Genomic DNA, 23,234 nt, shown 5'->3' with positions numbered 1-23,234 from the left:
TTCTTAACCAGATCGCCAATATCCCTTGAAAACCAAGGTTCCATATGCCTGTTAACTTTGCCTTTAATCCTGACAGGAACATGCAAACTCTGCACTCTTAAAATTTCGCTTTTGAATACCTTCCACTTACTGAACACATCCTTGCCAGAAAACAATTTATGCTTATCCACTCTTCCTAGATCCTTTCTCATTTCCACAAAATTAGCCTTTCTCCAATTTAGAATCTCAACTCGAGGACCAGAGCTATCCTTATCCATAATTAGCTTAAAACTAATGACATTGTGGTCACTGGACCCAAAATGTTCGCCTACACATACTTCTGTCACCTGACCTGTCTGGTTCCCTAATAGGAGATCAAGTATTGCATCCTTTCTCGTTGGTACCTCTATATATTGATTTAGAAAACTTTCCTGAACACATTTGACAAACTCCAAGCCATCCAGCCCTTTTACAGTATGGGCATCCCAGTCAATATGTAGAAAGTTAAAATCTCCTACTATCACAACTTTCTGTTTCTTACATCGGTCTGCTATCTCTCTACAGATTTGCTCCTCCAATTCTCTCTGACTAATGGGCTGTCTATAATACAACCCTATTAGTGTGGTCACACCTTTCCCATTCCTCAGCTCCACCCATATGGCCTCTGTAGACGAGCCCTCTGGGCTGTCCTGCTTACGCACAGCTGTGATATTTTCCCTGACTAGTAATGCCACTCTACCCCCTTTCATCCCTCCCCCTCTATCATGTCTGAAACAACGGAACCCCGGAACATTGAGCTGCCAGTCCTGTCCCACCTGCAACAATGTCTCACTAATAGCAATAATGTCGTAATCCCACGTGCCAATCCACGCCCTAAACTCATCTGCCTTTCCGACAATATTCCTTCCATTGAAATAGATGCACCTGAGAACATTTCTATCACTACAGACCCTTGATTCTGTCTATACATGCATTCCTCACTTGACCTTTATCCTCCTCCACCTCACTATCTGCTCTAACAGTCTGGTTCCCCTCCACCCGCAAATCTAGTTTAAACACCCCAGAGCAGCACTAGCAACCTACCCACAAGGATGTTAGTCCCTCTGCAGTTCAGGTGCAAATCGTCCTGTCGGACCAGGTCCCACCTTCCCTGGAACAGAGCCCAATTGTCAAGAAAGATGAAGCCCTCCCTCCTGCACCATCTCCTTAGCCAAGTATTTAGCTGCATTATCCTCCTATTTCTAGCCTCACGAGCACGTGGCATGGGTAGCACTCCTGAGATCGTAACCCTGGAGGTCCTGTCCTTCAACTGCGCACCTAACTCCCTAGACTCTCTTTGCAGGACCTCCTCCTCCTCCCTATCCACGTCATTGGTCCCTACATGAACCACGACATCTGGCTGCTCACACTCACTCCTGAGAATATTGAGAACTCGATCTGAGATATTGCGGACCCTGGCACCAGGGAGGCAACAGACCATCCGGGATTCTTGATTTCTCCCACAGAACCTCCTATTTGTCCCCCTAACTATAGAATCCCCTATCACTATTGCTCACCTCTTTTCCCTCCCTCCTTTCTGAACAGAGGGTCTAGCCTCGGTGCCAGAGACGTGACCACTACAATTTGTCCCTGGTAGGTCATCCCCACCAACAGTATCCAAAACGGTATACCTATTGTTAATGGGAATGGCTACAGGGGTGCTCTGCTCTTTCTGTCTATTCCCCTTCCCTCTCCTGACATTCACCCAGCTGCCTGCCTTCTGACTTTTAGGGGTGACTGTCTCTCTGAAACTCCTGTCTATTACTGCCTGTGCCTCCCCTATGATCCGAAGTTCATCCAGCTCCAGCTCCAGTTCCCTAACTCGGCTTCTCAGGAGCTGCAGCTGAATGCACCTTTTGCAGGTGTTGTCATCAGGGACAATTGTGCTGTCCATGACTTCCCACATGCTGCATTCGGAGCACACGACTGCCCCAACTGCTGCCTCCATTACCTACTCCTAATTTACTTAAAGGACTTTACCCAGCCCTACCGCACTGGGAGCAAGCTCGTTCTCAGCCTCTCCTCGCCTAAGCCTCTTGAGCCAAAGCCTCAAAGCTCCACTCCTTCACTGCGCTGCTCACACACTGGCCGCTCCTCTTCAGCTTCCCCTCCTTAAAATATAAACCCAACAACCAAATATATCAGTTTACTTGCTGCAAATTGGCACTGCCAAGGGCCCGTAGTACTGGGGAGCAATTTGATTTCCAAGAGATTGTAGAAAGATTTTGGATTTGAAACAAAATTATCTCCATTGAGCCCCATGAGATGTGATGTATTTAAGTAGCAGACACAGCCATGAGATATTGGAAAGATGATCAACATCTTATGATGTAAACAAAATCATCTTTTGTTACAGGCGGTGTGAAATCTGCTGTTTCACTGGCTCACACGTTCCTGGAGAGTGAATAAAGGACATGGTGTTTAAGTAGCGTTGTAGTTCTTGTTTCTTGTTAGCAAGATGATGAACACTTCAAAGGGAACACTGGGGACATGTACACCAAAACACATCCACAATCTGAAGAGTTTCGCTTTCAGGTGGCTGATCAGCATCGATGAACTCACACCGAGTCCTGAAGGATGATGAGTCTCTCTGACTTGCACGTCACAAGTTCCAGGAGCTCATGGACATCTTTGTCACTACGATCAACACCAACTGATCAGCTGCCTCGGCTACTTTCCTCCCTTCCCCTAGACGATTGAGCAAAACCTCCTCCAAATGTCCCCTTTTCTGCCGAATTCTTTTGTTTCCCTCCTGTCTCTGCTCACAGACAGTCTGAGCTAATCTTGTTCATGAGAACCAACTCCTGTTCCCTACACTATATTGATGTTGAACCAATGACTTCTCGGCTTTCCTTCCTGGTCACAATGTCAGCTGGATTCGTGAACGGTTCTTTCTCTCTCTTCAGCTCTGACAAACCTATATTTGCCATTTGGAGTTCAGTGCTGTAAAATATTGCAAACTACTGCCCGTTCTCTAACCTCCTTTTCCCCTCCAAAGCCCTGGAATGTCCTGTCACCTCACTAATCTATGCCACATATTTCCTGAAACTCTATATTGGAATCACTCTAATCAGGATGCCATCCGTGCCCTATTACCGAAATATTTTTTATCAAAGTTTCAAATGAAATCTTATGTGACGGTGACACAGAGAAATGATTCTTCCTCATCCTTATTGACCTGTGTCTCAGATATTCCCCAAGGTCGCCCATGAACAATGTATTTGTATGTCAGTGTGTATCTTTATACCATTAGAGTGAGTGATTCTCATTTACAAGAACCCAACAGGAAAACCTTTCCACTTACAAAGGAAAAAGGTTAGTTTATTTCAATGTATTGCTCTGGAAGTTACTTGAAAGATAAAGTTACTAACAAATACATACATAATGATTAGTTACAGATGAAGATAAAATGATAATTATACACGTGAATCAAATTCAGTCTGTGTTGTTCGGTGCAGCCCTAGTAACTTTCGAAGTTGAAATTTTGCATTGTGTGAAGTTAAGGTTTTGAGGATGCAGGGTTGTCTCTGCATCTGTAATGATTTCCCCTGTCGAATTATCAGCAGTTTCTTTAACAAGGAAGCTTAGTAGGTGGAATCAGGATTCATTGGAAGGAGAGAAGATCCTTTACTTCTGTCCAGCTGGTGTGGCACATTTTGCTGCTTAGTTACATTGCAGCAGACCAGTAGCTGTTTTTGGATGCCTTTTTGTGTCTATCCCTGATGGAGCTTCTCCAAGTTGGTTCAAGATGGGTCTCCAGGATGTCAACTTGCTCTGCCCTGACTATACTTCCAGCAGGCAAGCCGAGAAGGCCATTGCATCAAAATGGGAAATCATGTTTTAATATGGAATCAATAAGCAAACTGGTTAGTCCATGCCTGAGATATCTTAACCAGCTGCAGTAATGAAATTTGGAATATCCCAGCTCAATTCTTCCACATTTGATAGTTGGAAGGGGCTGTTCACACCTTCAGCTAAAACTATTGCCTGCTTGAGCAATCAATGAAGTTCTAAAACATTTTCATGTCTGTCTACGTCTGCTTTTAATCACCAGGACATCCGGAAGGTTGACAACATTGCAGTTGTGAAGTGAGGTGACTCTTGACAGTCAGTTTTAGGCCCACAGTGTCCATTTTCAAAGAGGGTATGGTTACTTTACAGAACCTGTAACATCAAAACGAAACGCCATGACACCAGGCCACAGCCTTTGACATGGTTGATCATATCATCCTCCTCAGCCTGCAATAATGTGTAGCTCCATGGATGGCTTTCCTCCGATTTCTCATCTACATGCTGTCCCTCACGGGCATCAGCCAAAAAAAAATGGCAGTTTTTACATGTCAGCACTAAGATTGATCTCACCGTTACCTTTCCTGACTCCTTCACTGTCACAAAATTATCAGACTCCTTGTTCCACAGCCCGTATTTGATGCGCAGAAATCTCCTCCAATCCAATCCTGTGAAGGCTGAAGATGTCTCCAGTGCACAACACAATCTTTATTTTCTATTTACTGACTCCATCTCTCTCCCTCGCAATTTTGTGAGGCTGAGACTTCTGATCACAACATTTGCTCTAACATTGGATCCAGAGATCATCTTCTGACCACACTGCATCATCATCATCATCATCATCATTTTTTAGACCAGCTATACACTCTTCTGTAATATTGCCCGGCTCCACCCTGGCCTCAGCTCATGTGCTGTCGAAACCTTCATTCCTGTCTCTGAATCTTGTACAGTTGGATATTCCCAAAAACTTCTGACTGGCCACATTGTACTCTCCCTAATCGTGAGGTCATCAATGCTCTTCTGTCAATATTCTCACTCTCACCAACTCCCGGTGGCTTATCATCCATTTTTTTTCTGACATATATTGGATGCCAGTTAAGCACTGGCAAGATTTCAAAATCCTCATGTTTGTTTTCAAATCCGTCCATCACCTCGCATCACTCTCTGTGATCTTCTCCAACTCTACAGTGTTCCACTAATTCTGGCGTATTGAACCTGACCCAATGGAATCGCTGCATTAGTGGAGGCTGTGAATTGAGCTGCCAATCCCCAATTCATGAATCCTTTCTCTGAACATCTCTGACCTCTCTTTCCTCCTTTTGGACACGGTTTCAAACTTACCTCTTTGACCAAGCATTTACTTTTCTGCCCTGGTACCATTTTATGTGGCTCCATGTCAAATTTGGCTTCAAACTGATCCAGTGAAAGCTTGGAACATTTCATTACGTTAACGTGCTGCAGTAATATAAGTTTTTGTTATTGTATCAATCCCATCATTAATCCATAATCTGTTTCTTCCCACAGAAAACAGCTCTCAGACCCGCACTGATCCCGTTTTCCCATTACCTTCCATGTCTAGAAACAATGAAGGTGTTCATCCTGATACTTCCACAGCCTCTGAGTTTCGGCTGCCGATGGACAGTGAACGTGTGACTCAGAATGTTACAACATCTATATCAAACCAGTAACAGCAATGTTTCATTAGCTGTTGCAATGTTTGTGATGAAGTGGTGAGAGTATGCAGTTTGCGTGGTTTCTACAGTTTGTGAAGTATATTGAAACCTTAATAGTGTGGAAAAATATCAGAAAAACTGCTATTTCTTGACTGATGGAATGAAAGGCTATTTCAGGTGGGAACATTCTGAGTAATGAAAAAAGATTCTATTTGATGTGTCTGTGTGAAGGTTGGACTTCCTTTAACAGGAAAAAAGGAACGCTTTGCCTTTATATCGCGTTTCATTACAACCATCTGGCGACTCAAGATGCTTTCCAGCCATTCGCTGTCTATGTCTAATGTGGTCACTGTTGCAAGTAAGGACATGGGACAAGCAATATACGCACGGTAAACTCCTACGAAGAGGAAGTTGACAATGACCAGGTAATCTGTTTTCTAGGGATCTTGATTAGAAGATAAATATTGGCCTGAACCCGGGGTAGCTCCATAATAACCTCTGCTCTCCTTCCAAATGGTTCCACGGGATCTTTTGCATCCAGCCCAGATGTTATCAGGGGCTCAATACAATGTCCCATCTGAAAGACGACGTCTTTGCTCCTTTCAGTCCTTCATTGGAGAGTCGTCTTGATTTTTTTTATTCAATCCCCGGAGAGCAAGTTGAACTTGGATATCAAAGGTGAGATTGCTCCCAACTGAGCCATAGCTGGCACTTTCCTCAGTGACAGGGTCCTTTTTTAACATTTTCAGTTAGTAGTCAACTCCTAATCCACGATTAGATGTCCCGAGGTGGGTTACACATTGCAAAGAATATTCTTGAAAAATGTCCATCCACATTTCCAACTGTGTGAACATGCTCAATCTGCTTTTCTCCATATAACCTTCACTTCATTTGAATAATAATAATACTTTATGGTGGAATAACTAGATTGGTTTTTCTCCATATTTTATTTGAAATCGTCTGTGTTCTGTTCAATTAAAATTCGAAAATAGAATGTATTTCAGAAAATTTTCTGCTTATATGTAAAAACTGCACTGCATGATGAATTAACACTGTTATTAACATCTAGCTCCAGTGCTTATTAATGAACTGATTATAGGAAGTTCATTTTGTAAACGATTCATTTTGTCATATCCCATTAAAGAAGGATTAGAAACTGTGACGAGTCAAATAATGCCTGTTCTTTATTGTAACTGCTCCCTCCATCGCCATATACTCAGTGCATAGAGACAGCTGCAGACTCATAATGTAAGGGATCATATTCAATGTAGCTGATGTCATTCAATAAAAATGCATTGATTAAATATTTTAGTTGAAATTTGTTTCTTTGCCCATGTTAACATCTTCATCCCATCCAGCTATATTCATCTCTGAGTTCCAGCACGATACTATTTATCTACAGCTCACCTACTCTGGGGATTCGTGAGTGCGGCCGGAGGTCGGGAGCATCTAATCACAATTTAATTTCTTTTGCACTTGAATTCTAAAGGCTAATTATTTCAGTTTTCCACCATCGCACTCAAGGATTCCTGAATCAGGAGAACGACTGCCCCGTGTGGCCTCATTCTTCAGATTCACTCAGCCCAAGCGCTGAAATACCACTGGCCACCAGCAGAGGCCGACAATTATATTTAATGCTTGAACTTCAGTGCCAGCAAATCGATTCCTTCGATTTCACCAACTTGAAAAATAATTAGATATCTCACAGGGCTACTACCTTCATAGAGCGATCCCTACGAAATCAATAGGAAACTAACCTTTACATAACCCTTTGCCTAACCCTTTACATAACACTGGTGAGTGAGGCAGATCCTTCCTGCTGCTACTTGGTGGCACTGACTCTGAGGGCGATCAAAGATGCTGAGCACTTTGCTGGTCTAAGGGAAACTCTCGGATCCGCACAACATAGAAATGATTCCGGCTCAAAAGCACGGACACAAATGGTGAATGGGAGCAGCCACGCTGGGTCACTGTATCATGACAGTGTCCCAGGTGTAAAAACCACACTCTTGCATTTGGGCTTTTTGGATCCTGGATTGCCATATCCTGATCTTCTTGTTATCTCGGCGCCATGTTCGTGTAAAGTGGAAAGCGGGGAAATGGTTTTCCACCATTATTCAAAGGGGACAGAGAAAGATAGCAGTTCAACAACTTTACTTAACACAGCCGTACATTCACTTTATGCACAGTAACACTCATATAGCCATGCCTGCATTGCCTCTCAATGTGCACCCACTTAATACACTGCTGGCTCCCACTCCAGTGCCATCTCTCTCTCCCAATTCTGTGTGCCTCTTGGCATTCCTTCTCTTGATCTTGAAGCAATTTAGAAGTGGTTAAATTACGGAACCTAGTAGGGAAAACACATATTGCATCTGTTGAAATTATCGGCTCAGTTTATGGAGGAAGTCTTAACAGTGGAGGTAACGATTATGGCATAAATATTACCATATACACTCTGGTATTCAAAAGAGGAAGAAATTACTGTGTGAATGTAGCAATGCACTGTGCCGTGTTCCGCGGCAGAGGCAAACCAGAATTCACAGAAGGCAGACATTACAGCATCAACGTAGGCCTGGCAGTCTGCGTTATTCACCATTGTTGTATAAAGGTAAACACTGCACTACTGTATCCACTGTAGATGGATTGCAGCCATTCCGGTATAATGTCATTCATTGCTCTTTGTAATATTCACCAGCAGAGGGCGATATTATTGTCTAAACCCAGCCAATACACTCTCAGTATTCAGAGGCAGATATACACATTTATCATTGAATATAGCTATCGTGCTGTTCATTTTTCTCCAGTGCAACGCTGAGTGAACATATATTCTGGACCTTCGGAAGTTTCAATTTCCGTCGGCGGGATATCGGGTTAAATATATGTATAACATATTGTGTGCACATGAAAGTCTTATCCTGAGCTGCCTGGTTTTGTGTCTACAATGAATGTCCCTTCGCATTGGCCTTTATTGAGTCACTGGGCGGTATCCCTCTTTATAATTTAGAGTCTACTTTGAACGACACTTTCCCATCGGGTCAGTGTGAGAATCAGCTCCGGAACTGACAAATATCAATGTATGTACAGAATAGGAGAGCATGGACTATTAACTGAGAACAAGAACGTTGAAGAGCACTTTCTGTGAGTTAATCTTCTAATCTTCACACACTATTTTGAGGAATTAAGTTTCTATGGCAGTTCTGGATATCCAAACATTGTCCGCTCTCCGACTCATTTATGTTACTATTCCCGAAGGGCCTCCATATCCCACCATTCATTCTACAAACCAAGTTCAATTGCCTTTGCATCCATTATCACTTCATATGTGCTGTTCTGGCCCTGGTAAGGCTCTCTATCCAGCTATAACTACCAACTACCTTTCGCTCTCTTATGATTCTTATCATTTCACACCTCATGTTGATTGCCCTTGGAGACCCCAGTACCCGTCTCGAACACCTTAACAATTACATGAACCCACGAAGGTGTTCGTTCCGTGTGCATCTACTCCTTGGGTTTGGAGATTTTATTTACTGTGGGCTACTGGGGTGATGCTGCATGCCAGATTTTGCAATCATCCGCAGTCCCCCTGAGCACTCTGGACTTCCCTATTTCTAGTCGGTTCGGAGATTGTCTGTCGATATTTACAATTGGTCCATGAAATTGTCAGTATTTTAAGGGGATCTCTGGGAGTCTATGAGTATATACATATGTATATATATGTATGTCCGTATGTATGTCAAAGATTTTTCAGGAGGTCTGCAATCTGTATCTGTTGGGCCTGTTGTAGTTACGTTATTAACAGGGATTCGAGGACATTACCTTGCTAACAGGGAGATCCTCGGACGTCACTTTTATAGAGGATTCCATTCAATATCTCAATGATTATGAGGTGCTCCCTCAGTTGTAACATTATTGACTTCGGTCCTTGCTGAGTATCAGTGATTATTGGGCGTTCCTTGGTTAGTGTTACCTCTTTCTGGATTTTTTTTATTATTTCGTTCAGGGGATGTAAGTGTCACTGGCAAGGCCAGCATGTGTTGCCCATGCCTAACTGCCCTTAAGAGGTGTTAAGAGTCAACTGAATTGCTATGGATCTAGAGCCACGCCAAGGAAGGGTGGCAAGGTCCCTTTCCTCAAGCTGCATTCCTGAACCAGGTCGGTTTTTACAGCAATAGTTTCATGGTCACCATTACCAAGAGGAGCTTTCAATTCCATGTTTTTTTTTAATGAATTGTATTTAAATCCCACCAGCTGCCGTGGTTGTATGTCAAACCGCGCCCACAGAACGTTAGCTAGATTGCTAGGCCAGTGGCATTCCCGCTCCGTCACCGTCTTCACATGTTCTTGTATAAGGGCCAGTACTGAAAGGATTGACTGACTCCTCGCAAGGACAAAAGAGAGACACCAATATCTTAAAGCTCTCTCCTTCTGTGTGTGTGTTTTGAGCTGCTGCAACACCCATGCCTCATACCCACTGAAATGTAAGTCTGTTTGATATCTACAAAGGGGCCGAGTCTATCAGATTGGGACAGCATTAGGTACAGCAGAAGACACTAAGGAGTGGCTAACAGTGATATTGAGGCCATTATCCTGCTTAGTTCATTTTCCTTCACATTGACAATGAGGTTTATGGAATCCTTTAGTTAGAAGTCCGTTTCCAGAGTTTTTTTTTGACAGCATAGCATTCCGCGACATGAATCCTTTGAAGATTTAAGACTTTTGGTAACTTTATAGCGACACCTCTTCAATGTTCATTTATTAATCTGTATTAAATCCCCAGACCCAACAGGCTGACATTAAAATACATTCATTGAGGTACAATGGACAGTTTATGGAAACAAGCGGATGTCTTCAGATCCTGCCTTCGATGGAATTATAGGCATTTAACTGACATAGGTTCAGGATCTATTTCCCTGCGATTGGATCATTGTGGGTCAGCCATTTATATTCACACAATCTCACTCCGCCGGATTCGTTGCAGCTTTATGACACTTAGGCATAGAAACCAGACTTGACATCACGGGACATCTTTTAATTCACTTGAAAACCGCAGGGAGATTTCCTGCTCCTGTGTACCTGACTTTTACTGACTGATTTGGATTCACAGTCATTTATCCTGTCCTGTGGATATTTTGTGTTATGCCTTAGGGAAGTAAATACAGATTACCGTAATTTTGTACTGTGATTGAGTCTTTATCATAAGGGAATAGTTCATTTGCAGGCAAAAAGCTGGCACGTATTTGCAGTGAATGAGTGATATTGCCCAGAAATGCTCTCCATTGCTTTATCTCCCTGCTGGATTTAATGGAGCCTGAATTCAAATTCCAACCTGAAATGGTGAGCGGCATTTTATTCATATTACAGGGGACCTGCCAACAAAACAAGAGCATGGAAATCCCCACAGCCCCAGGTGCTTCCTGTTTGTGCAACAGAACGACAAAACACACAGTGACTGTTCTGAGGCCCTGCAGACTGCGAGCTGATTTTCATACACTGGGCGTATGGAAAGTTTTTTTTATTCCAAGTGACCACCTTCTATAAACATGCTCCTGTATGTTAACAAGGAATACTCCACCTCTCTTTTGGTACTGTTCAGTGATGGTGAAAATTCAAAACTTCCAATGACAATAAATGTGTTTGTGTGAGTTGCGTCTCTCTAAGAGTCTCAGTCATGATAACATTTCCTCACATATTTGGCAAGTTGCTACCTAAAGCATGTATGCTGTGCAGTTCTGCAGCCCTTGTGAAAGGCACGGCTCAGACAACCTTGCACTCTACAGTGGGAAAAAAAAACAGGAAGACTTGAGCTATAAGGGAAAATGCTGGAAAAACTCAGCAGGTCCAACAGTATCTGTGGAGAGAAAGACAGAGTTAACTTTCCGAATTCGTATGACTCTTCTTCAGAGATAAAGAGAAGAAACAATATGATGAAATTTATACTTTATAAGGTGGGGTAGTGCAGGTGAAGCTGGATGGAAGGGCAGTGAGAGATGGAGGTAAAGGAGAGATTGCCAGAGACATCGTGGACAATAGGACAATTGTTTAGTTTTGATGGTCATTTAAATGACAGTGGCACTGGCTAAAGGAGGTGCTGATGGTGGCATTAACATCAGATAGCAGAACGTGATAAAAGCAGAATAAGGATAAGCAACCTGGATAGAATCAGGTACTCTGTTTCCAGGGTGCTCACCCTTGTCCTGCTATTTTCGCATTTTGCTTTCTCACCTTAATGCCACTCTCAGCACCTCCTTTAGCCAGTGCTACTATCATTAGAAACTCAGCAGGTCTAACAGCATCTGTGGAAATATAGAGTTAACATTTCAAATCCGTATGACTCTTCTTCAGAGCTTAAGAGAAAAGATATTTTGTCCATGACATCTCTGGCAATCTCTCCTTTGCCTCCAGCTATCACTGGCCTCCTATCCTACTTCATCCGCTCCAGCCCCTTAAATAGTATACATTTCATCACATTTTTACTTCTCTTTCGCTCTTAAGTAGCCACGCGGATTCGAAACATTAACTCTGTCTTTATCTCCATAGATGCTGTTGGACCTGCTGTGTTTATCCAGCATTTATTTGTTTCAGATTTCCAGCTCCACAGTATTTTGCTTTTAACAGGAAACCTTGGTCGCAAAACCAATGCTTCCTGAATCGCTGCTAATGTTGAGAATGGTAACAGAGGCGACTTTCTCAACATGAAAGGAGTATTTGACCAAGTTTTCAGCCAAGGAGACCATTATCCTAATCTCATCATTATCCCGGTTGCCAGCCTCTCCACAGTTCGTTGTCCATTTTGTCTGTCATTTATTCATTCTTTCAGTTACATCCCAGCACTTGATTTATCGCAGAGGTCTCCTTCATTAAAAACGCACAATACTATGGATGCTGGACATTTGAAATATCAGCAGCAAATGCAGGAATTCCTTAGCAGACTAGGTACCAACCTTCCCTTTGATCATTTTGAAAGGACCGTTCACTCCAGAGCACCTGGTAATTCCTACATCACTCCTAACATCGGCTCACCTTTCCGTGTATCCATCCGTACCAGTCGTTCTTTGGGGAATAGGCCGTATCATTGAACTATCCCTCAGAATCTAATAGCAAGGTCTAAATGGAGCAAAGTGCATAGGCCGATAATAGTACTAAACTGTCATTTTCTCATACCAAGAGCTAAGCACCGTTAGAACAAACAGTTTTGACCACCAACACGAAACAGTTTGAGTTTAGATACATTCAGACTACTTACTAAAGACCATCCATAAGACTGCTTGCCCTCTGAAATGCGAGTGAAATCTTTTGAGTCCCTCCGTAGAACTTCCATGTGACATTTGCCCCATTCCTCAGTTTGTTTTACTGATGAAACTGGTTTGGGATGGTGGAGGATCCAGCCAATTATATTATACTCAGGGGCACAAATTCTAATCCAAACACACATTATCAATTCACTCCACAAATATTTATCCGACGCCCTTCTAAATTAATCTTTTAAGGTCATGAAATGTAGAATGTTAAGAATATTTCAAGCAATGTCAGGCCGGAATTGTTCAGTTAAGTTTAAACTATACGTTAAACAGAGGTTGAATATTGGCCTGAAAATCTTACAGTTGTGACTGACAGTAAACACTGTAAATTAGTTACCCAGTTAATGGAATCACATGTGGGAAGAGATTTAAAAGGCAATCGTGGTTTAACCTATTGATTATTATACAGCTTGGAGAAAAACAACGAACTGTGTTTGAAATTGCTGAATTGTCTATGCTTAATATAATTATTACCACGTATAAAAAAATGGTGTTAAACTAATGCATGGTATATTTTGCTTTGATCTGTTCCAACCGGAGGAACCGAGCTGTCCTAAGCGTGGCATGAAATTTAATATTGATTAGAATGAGTCACTGTCTTTGGAGGTTCGGATTTATTTCACATTCAGGAGATTGAGCAGTTGTGTGAAGGAGAATTTCATTCACCATGTGATTGTAAATCTATGATCGTCTCCAAATGGATATTTTAAAGCTAATTTTCAGTGTTAAGTCTCAGTCAGGTCTATGATAAGCCGGGCAAATGCGACCAGAATCAATTACGAGGCGTTGTGCAGGGTTCGGCTGCGCCGTGAGGTACAACAGCTGCTGAACATAGTTACTCCAGCGGCTTCGATTTTCAGAAGTGGAGAAAGCCGTTTCTACAGCCATTGTCTTGGGACCCGAATGGTGTACATGTACTTGAAGAGGTCTGTTTGCAGGGTTATGGGGAAAGCTGCGGATATGAGAATAAATTAAACAGCTCTTTCAAATGAAATGAACCGAATGGCCTCTTTCTGTGCTTGTTTGATTCACTAATCTGGATGCAAGCTCCCTGAATAAATTTCATTTTAGTCTTTTAAACGTCATTGGTCTCTCAAGATTTACTGGTGATTGGAAACAGGGGTCATGTTATCTCTTCATGGTCACAATACCCCTCATTGGTGCATTTGGCCAGACTGCAATTCACCGTTACCAAATGTCAAATTCTATTGGTCATTTGGAAGGAATCATTGATTTCTGTACAAACTGTTGTCACAGAATTAACTTCTGAAACACTCAGGGTGTCAGAAGTTGCTGAAGCCACCGCTCGGTTTTGCGGACAGCATTGGATCAACGTTCACATTTTATCACTGTAACCGGCAGCCCGAATGATGTTGCGATTCTTACTGACCCTGATTCTACTGCTACTTTCGAACTGTAAGTTATTGAAGGTATTCGGTTAGCTAATGATATAATGCTCATTACTGAAACATGTGGATCATTAATATAATTATCAATATTTACTACAGAGCCTAATGTGACGATGTAGACATTGAATGATGTTTTCCTAACTTTTAACCTTGTTGTGGGGAAGTGAATGTGATTTTGGGACACATTACACTTCCAGCCACCACTGTACAAAGCAGACTGGAGATACAAATCTAACTACTTTACTTAAACTGAGCTCTGTCGAAATAGGGCGCGATCACTGAAATAAGAGGGTGTGCTGGTATCTGGGGTCAAGTTACAGAAAACCATTCACTTTTAACAAATCTGTCATTCATTGGGATCGAGTCAAACGGTTATTGAAATTGCTTGTTGTATTAGCAGAATTTAATCTGATACATTTTGTGAATTGATTTGTTCATGTTTAAATCAAATCAACTGCAATTGGGGAAATATCCTCCATTACGTAAAAGAAAACTTGCATTTACATCGCAACTTTCACGACCTCAGGGTCTGCCAAAGAGCTTTAGTGTCATAGAGATACATTTTTGAACTGCAGTCAGTGATGCACTGCAGGAAACGCGGCAATGAATTTCGGCGCAAGTTGCTACAAACAGGAATGTGACAATGACCAGATTCATTTGTTTGTGATGTTGGTTGAGGGATAAATATTGGCCAGGGAAATGTCTCCGGCCTCTCCTCGAAGTCGTGCGCCTGAGAGGATGGTGGCGCGCCGGAAATAACGTCTCTTTCAGAAGTGAGCATTTCGACAGTGTAGCACAGTGTACCGCAGTGGGAATTCCGTCTGGATTTTATGCTCAAGTCCCCTGAACAACTGGGAACAGTGCTAGAAAATCAGACAGGGCTGACCGTAACACTATTTCAGTGGAAGTATGGGAGACTCGGATATTTTACATCTAATCAAAATATGTTTTACATTCCCAGTTTAGGGTGTGTCAAACTTAGATTTAGAACAGAAAACAAACACACGTACCGAGGCAATTTATTTTATTTTGTCCCCTGTCGCTCCGTGCAGAAACAACACCGTAGAATTGAAATTCTAAACTGATTATTGAATCCGATGCTGCTCGAAGTCTGCGCGGCTGTTAGATTAGTGTTTCAGGGAATGGGTGTAAATTAACTCACTGAGTGTAGAACACCAGTCAAACCTGTATCGGCTGTCTACTGATCCCATACAGACACATTCCTGTCACAGATATTTCTCAGTACTGATGTGGTTTGAACTCCATGCGATACAGTTCATGAAACTAAAGCATTTTGCATAGTTTGTTCAGCGTTAAAGCTTTACAAAATTATATTTTAGCTAGAGACGGAACCAACATTTATCTCATGGGTAATTATTATTCGTATAATGGTTAACAAGTGATCACGTCAAAAAATGCTGTTGCTGAAATTTCCGAAATCTTTTGCAGAATTAGCTCTCTAATTTTTATTAGTTAATGGTGATCTTCACAATTAGACCCTGTAATATTGTTTAATATATTCAATTTCATACATATCTACATTCAGTGCCTTGTCTTAATGTAAGTTTTCTCAATGGTCCATATTTCCCACATACAATTAGACAGTGTCACGTTGTACTGAATGAGACATGGAAACTTATTCCTCATGACATTTTCACTGCCTCCATATTCTGTTTTTTTTTAGTTTTTCAGAGGTAGCTACTTTCAGTTTCTCCCTATTTCCAGCCTGTGTCTCTGTAGCCAATGTGTTTGGTTGCATTTATTAACATTTATTTTAAATAACACTACTGGTTTCCTGAAAGGGAAAATTTCTGCCACTGTTATCTGTTTATTTTTGTATTTAATGAATTATATTGGACACCAAAATCCGATATCTGTGGCTTATTTAAAGAACATTCTCTCCAAGGCCCATTGGGACTGCACGTCTACTGCTAAATATTGAGACAGAAATGTCTGATCGAGTTCAGTGGGCAGTAGGTATAGCTTTGACTGATTCTGCACACCCGCTGAGTTAACTAACACATTTGACTCCGATACACTTCGAGCGACCACTTCGGCCAGGCTGGATTTAAATAATCTGCTTAGAATTTCAGTTTCTGTCTCCTCTGTTTGTACAAGAGTCTTGGAGGAGCGAGTGAAGCAAACTGCTGCCGTACTGGTGTTCAATTATAGTTTAAATCCAGGTTTATGAGATTAAAATATGTATCAATCAGATTTAAGATATTTTGCAAAAATGTTTACTGAGAGTGACAGAAATGGATAAGGATTTTGTGATGTTGATGGATTTTAAAATCAAAATATGTGTTAAATGTGAATTTTACAAATTACACCAACAATTCATTTATTTGGAAAGAATAAATAACACACGGCGATGAAGTAAACTCGCTTTTTATAAATACATTTGGATCAGCAAGCGATGGGGAAAACACATTCACAGAGTAATCTGCAGCTCACGGTTTCCGCTTTTCCGTGACTTGAAAAGAGAATCATTTTTTCACCAGCCAGCTGCTGATCATAATCAATTTACAAATTTATAATTTAAAGTGCATCTTTTACTCCAATATAGAATCGCATGAAGTGAACATTTGAAACTGTTTCTTTAATTTCTAAATTTATGATCCAACCAATATTTAATGTTACTTAATTGTTTAGTTCTTCAAATTCAAATAGGCAACTATTTTTCATTTCTGTCACGGTCAGTATCTATGGACATTATATTTGATGTCTCTGATACTTGAAATTTCAGAGTAGATTTTCGTCACCTTTTGATTTCTTATCCCGCTGCACTTTGTTTTCTTCTGTTTCCTGTAGCCCTGCAAAGGCGGAGAGGGCTGGAGTTCAAATTTCAATTGGCGGCTTAAAGCGATCTGCTAGAAATAGAGAGCAGTCAGTGCTAGAATTGAATGCATCGGAGTCAGGGCTGCAAAACAAAATAGCTGCACGGACAGCCGACTCATCTCACACGGCCACTTCTCTTCCCAGGATTTCTCAGCAGAAGAGCCGTGTAATGCAAAGAAACCAATTAAATCAGTATGAGTAATCTGTACAAACTTTAGCAGATTTGGAAAAGGGCTCTGAACATTTTATAATATTGTGTTAACGAGAGGGGAAAACAATATTGCTTCATTGTTTTTAATTATTCATAGAGTTGTTATCAATCACACGATTAAAAATGATGCATTGCTGTCACATGCATTTGCTGCATGTATCTATCCTTATACATGAAATTAAACTTTGTATGTCATATATTTATATGCACTGTGTGTTAAGATAATTAATGTATTTGGTCTCGTTGCACGTGATCCATAAATTTGATGGAGCATTTAATATCCGGACATGTTTCTCAATCTCCTTCCACGTGTTCAATGCTTCTGTAAGTATATCTTGCTGTCAGTATTTAACGAGAGATCGAAAATTGGTAAAGGGGGCAATGTGGATTTGGGACATTAGATCACCAAGGATATTATTGAAGAGCAGTGCAGGTCCGATTAGCCAGATGGGCTTTTACTGCTCCAGTTTCTGTTCTTCAATCTTTTTTCGCACATTTCATATCCTGGTCTCATTGTGTAACAGGTCCTGAATACGTTTGCATATTGACATTCAACAGATAGTGACCAGAACAACTTGTACGGGCCTTGTACATATGCGATCCATGTTTGGTTATTTTCTAACCGCGAAAACGTTTGTTCAGACATTAGCTCAGGGAATGGAGGTAGATTGTAGGAAGTTGCTGGTAAGATCTTTGATGTATTGCTCAGGAATTTATGTTGTGAGTTCTTGCTCTCCGGTGTTGAAATGCTGTCGTGAACAATCACTATCGTGTCGTTAAAATAATTTGCATCCTTCATCCAATAAGAACTCACTCAGCTATGAAATTTGCTCAAATCGAACATGGAACAGTTTAATATAAAATAAAGATTTTGATTCTTGACGCAGCTAATAATCTGCATGCGAAGCATGTCCTTATGAACATTGTGTATTGACTGTATTTGTAATCTCTAAATCTCCCATGCAGTTAACTCCCATGAGCTGAATTGTCCGTGTTTTAAAATCTCATCCAGGAGTGAAATTGCGGACTAAGAAATTGCTTCGGTTTTATTCCGTTTCCTTTGAGTTTCTTGTTATGGATAGAAATATTTCCGTTTCCCTGTGTGTTTTAAGAATGTGCACTGGGAAGTTAACTGAAGTAAAATATTTTAAAATAACATTTTGGTATCAAGCCCAGAACTCCAAACAGGAGGGGGGGGGGGGGGTAGGGGGGGGGGGGGGGGTGGTGGTGGGGGGGAGGGGGGGGGGGGGTGGGGGTGGGGTGGGGGGGGGTGGCAGGTCATCGCACTGTCTATACCAGATAATGTTGAGAATAGAAAGAGACGTGAAATCACTGGAAACAATATCATCAGGGGGATTGGGAGCGGGCCTGGAGACCAAGCTGCCGAAACTGCGACGCATCAACGAGGGGGAAAGTTACCTGGACACTTTATTCCAGGAGGCAGTCACACCTCTTAGAACATGGTCTGTTGATTTGGCCAGTGTTCAGGGACATGAGGCTGTGCCTGCGAGTGAGATAGGTAAGGGGTCCCAGAAGGTAGAAGTGGACCTTGTATTTGTTCCAACAGTTTCGAGGTTCCTGCAGCCTGTACGAATGAAATCAGGGCATTCAGGGTGGTTGAGCAAACTGACCCCCGCACCGTGGTGCAGGAAGACATTTAAAATTTCAAAGCAATGTGGTGGTGTTAGGAGAGACTATAGTCATTGAGATAGACACAGTTCTCTGTAGCTGAGAGTGTGAGTCCAGACGGCTGTGTTGCCTGACAAGCAACAGAGTTGTCAGAGTTCGGGACATCTGCTCAGGGTTGGAGAGGAACTTGCAGTGGGAGGGAATGATCCAATGGCCGTGTTACATGTAGGTACCAACGGCATCGATTGGACAAGGAAAGATACCCTGCTTAGAGATTATGAGCAGCTAGGGGCTAAATTAAAAAGTAGAACCCCAAGGTTCTGAATTACTACCTAATCTACCAGCAAAATGGTGTAACATATGTAAATTAGGTAGGTGCTTTTCTTAAAGTCTATGTGGGAGAAAAAAAGTTTGGATTTATGGGACACTGGCACCAGAAATGGAGAAAGTGGGATTTGCATTGTTGGGATAGTCTTATCTGAAATGTGCTTAGTCCAGTGATCTGGCGAGTCGTATACCTAAGGCAATCGAGAGAGCTTTAAACTAAATAGTGGGGCGGGGAAGAAACCATGGGAGAGGAGATGTAGTATTTCAAAGGGAAATAGTGAAGCCATAGAGCAGAACAGCTGTCTGGGCAGTGGCAACCACAGTGTGGCAGGAAGGAACAGAGAACACAGGCTTAAGAATGTAGCAGCAAATAAGGCCAGAGGGTACAAAATGATATAGTAGACAGACAGAATTGAAGGCATTTGTTTGCGAATTTGTAACACAATGGATAAATAATTAGCACAGATAGAAATAAATATGTATGACCTGGCAGCCATTTCAGAGACATTGTTCAAATGGTGATAAGGCTGGGGCTTAATACTGAAGGGTACAGGACATTTCATAATAACAGAAAGCTAGAGAAAGATGGTGGGATCACTCTTAATTAATGATGCAATTACTGCACTATTGAGATGAATTCAGCTGTAAATACAAGATGTAGAAACAGCTGGCTATCAGATCAGAAATAGGAAATGTAAATGATCACTTGTTGGAGTAGTTGATACGCCCCCCAGCAGGAGCTACAAGGAAGCACAGGGTATACTGGAAAAACTAAGTGGGGCGTCTAAGATTGGCGCTGCAATAATCATGGGTGACTTTAATCTACACGTAAATTTGTCGAATTATGTTGGTGGAAGTCGCCTGGAAAATGAGTTCATAGATTGTTTTCAGGATTACTTGTTAGAGCAGTATCTTCTAAAGCCAGCCACGGAGCTGGCTATTCTGAACCTGGTAATGACCAATAGACAGGATCAATCAATAGCCTCATAGTAAAGGAGCCTTTAGGCGACAGCGAACATAACACAATAGAATTCCATATTTATTTTGAAGTGGAGAAGTGTGAATCTTGACTAATAGTTTCAATCAGAATAAAGGTAACTCTAGGATATGAAACCAGATCTAGCGAAATGAATTGGGAAACTAAATTAAAAGCTGAGGCAGTAGAGAAGCAGTGGTAGACTTTTAAGGAGTTATTTAAAAACTCTCATCAAAGGTTTATCCCAGTGAGAAAGAAAGACTCTCTGAGAAGGAGGCATCATTCATAACTGAATAAGAAAGTTTAGAATAATATCAAACTGAAAGAACCACTGTACAAATCTGCAAATATTAGTGGTAGTTCAGGAGATGTGTCACATTTTAAGAACCAGCAAAGAATGAATTTTAAAAAATGCTATTGTAAAGACGGAGAAAGAAGCCCATGGGAGAAAGCTTTTTCCTAATATAAAATCAGATAATAAGAACTTCGACAAGTACTTAAATAGGAGAAGAATAACTAAAACGCGTGTTCGTCCTCCAGACCGTGACTCTGGGGAATTGATAATGGAAAACAAGGAAATGGAAGAGGCGTTGGCGGGGCCCGAAAATATGGTGAGCCATTCAAAAGCCCATTGATTTCAGCGGGACTAGAATGTCCCGCTAGCCAGAGAGGCCATAAAATTGCGCCCCTAAGATATTAGAGATTTTTGAAGAATTAACAGGCAATCTAGATAAAGGTGAGCCTGTAAATGTGGTGCATTTGGTTTACCAGAAGCCATATGATAAGATGTCACATCAAACGTTACTACACAGGTAAGATTACATGGTGCGGGGGTGAGGGGGTGGGGGGGGGGGGGGGGGGGGGGGGGGGGGGGGGGGGGGGGTTGGTGGGTGGTGGGGGTAAAATATAAGCATTGGTAAAGGTTTAGCTAACAGGAAGCAGAGACTAGGAAAAATGCGTCTTGTACGGATTGGCTAGCTGTAATAAGTGGAGTACCACGCGATCAGTGCTGGGGCCGCACTCATTTACAATCTATGTGAATGGCTTAGATAAATGGACCGAATGTAAGGCAGCTAAGTTTGCCGTTGTCAGCTAGATAAGTAGAAAATTAAATTATAATGATATATCTGCAAATAATTGTTAATCAGAAATGATTGTCAATCAGAAGGGGAGGGGGAGGGGAAACTTAAAACAGTACAATCACCAGGGAAGGAAACTGAAAAAAAAATATTAAAACTAAACCCATCATCCTATGGTCTTAAAAGAAGTGGCTGCTGAAATAGTAGATGCATTGGTTTTAATTTTCCAAAATTTCTAGGATCCTGCAAAGGTCCCAATTATTTGAATATAGCAGATGTGGCATTTCTATTCAAGAAAGGACCGAGACAAAAAACAGGAAGCGGCAGGCCAGTTAGCGTAACAACTGTCATCAGGAATCTCTGCAATCTATTATGAAGTAGGTTATCGCGGGGTCCACGGGAAGCCTCAATGTTATCAGACAGAACGAACGCGGTATATGAAAGGAAATCATGTTTGGCTAATTTATTGAAGTTGTTTGAGGAAAAAACAATGTGGAAAAAGGGGAACCTGTGGATATGCTATGCTTACATTTCCAGAAGGCATTTGACAAGATGACATCTCCAAGTTTACGAAGCCTTTGGGTGTAACATATTAGCATGGATAGAGGGTTGGTGAGCGAATAGGCAACATGGAAGAGGCATACATGATCGTTTTCGGGTTGGAAATATGTGACGAATGGAGTGCCACAGGGATCAATGCTGAGGCCTGAACCTCAACACTTTATATCCAATGAAAATGTTTTGCTACAGTCGTATATGGCATTTGTGAGACCACACCTGTAGTACTGTGTACAGTTTTGGTCTCCTTCTTTAAGAAAGGATATGACTGTATTAAAGGCATTCAAAGAAAGTTCACTTAATTGATACCTGAAGTGAAGAAATGTTAGGCAGACAAATCCTATATTCATTGTAGTTCAGAAGAACGAGAGGTGTTGTTGTTGAACATGTAAGAGGCTGAGGGGTCTTGGTTTTATGCTGAAGTGATTTTTGCCCTTTTGGGAGAGACTAGAATTAAGGGACACAGTTTAAAATTAATGGGTCTCCCATTTAGTTGGAGATGAGGATAATTTTTCTTGCGGAGGCTTCGGGAACCCACTGCACAGTTCTCGCACGGCCTGAGTCCCAAGGTCCAGTCAGGAAAAGACGGCTTCACTCACGGATAAGTAGCTGGAAGCGGAGTGGCAAGCCGATTCTGATGTCCCTCCACAAAGATTTGGGTGTGTAAGGTGTTAGATGTAATAATTTTCAGCGGTTAAGTGCATTTGTCGCCGATTAGATACTGTTAGTCCATGTTCATTTTAGTTTGTTCGTTATAATGTCATGAAAATATAACAATTCTCATAATATTATTGTAATTTATTGAAAAGTAGGTTGATGGTGGGGCTTGGATAGGTTCTGTCTGTGTATGTGTTTGTGGGGTGCGGGTGCTGGATTTAATTGAATTGGAGACAACTGGTCTGGAGGCTTTGAGTGATTAAAAAGAAGCTAGGTTTGAAATACCGAATACTTGAACATGGCTGGAGTTTTAGAATGTAAGGTGTGATGAACATTTAAATATTTAGATAAATTAGGTTAGCTTCAATTGCAAAGATTGTAAGATGTTACACATATCCAGAAGAAGCCCAGCTAAACAGTGTGTTTATTTTTCCCAAAGGATACTCATAATATGAGCGCTACGAAATAATTACATTATGGGAGAGCTAAAATTCCAAAGATGTCTCGGAAAAATGGAATTTGCAATAAAAGGGAAAAACATGTATGGAGGAGATGAGGCTATGTGAAGAGGACAAGGCATTCTAAGATATAACACAAGTGTGAAAAGCCTCCAGCCTCTGTGCATGAAGTTGCTGTCCACAGGAAATGGAGCTGAGAAAATCCGCTTTGAATTCTGCTGGCCAGGGTGTTGCGTTGCTTTGCCTGGGTCTGCTTAAATCGATTTGCTTTTACTGTTGCATTAATTGAGGTGTAACTGGGAGCCAGAATA

The sequence above is a fragment of the Carcharodon carcharias genome, chromosome 17 (genome assembly GCF_017639515.1).
Source record: "Carcharodon carcharias isolate sCarCar2 chromosome 17, sCarCar2.pri, whole genome shotgun sequence".
In the NCBI taxonomy this organism is placed as follows: domain Eukaryota; kingdom Metazoa; phylum Chordata; class Chondrichthyes; order Lamniformes; family Lamnidae; genus Carcharodon; species Carcharodon carcharias.
The sequence above is the reverse complement of the archived record's forward strand: the minus strand, read 5'-3'. Positions refer to the sequence as shown.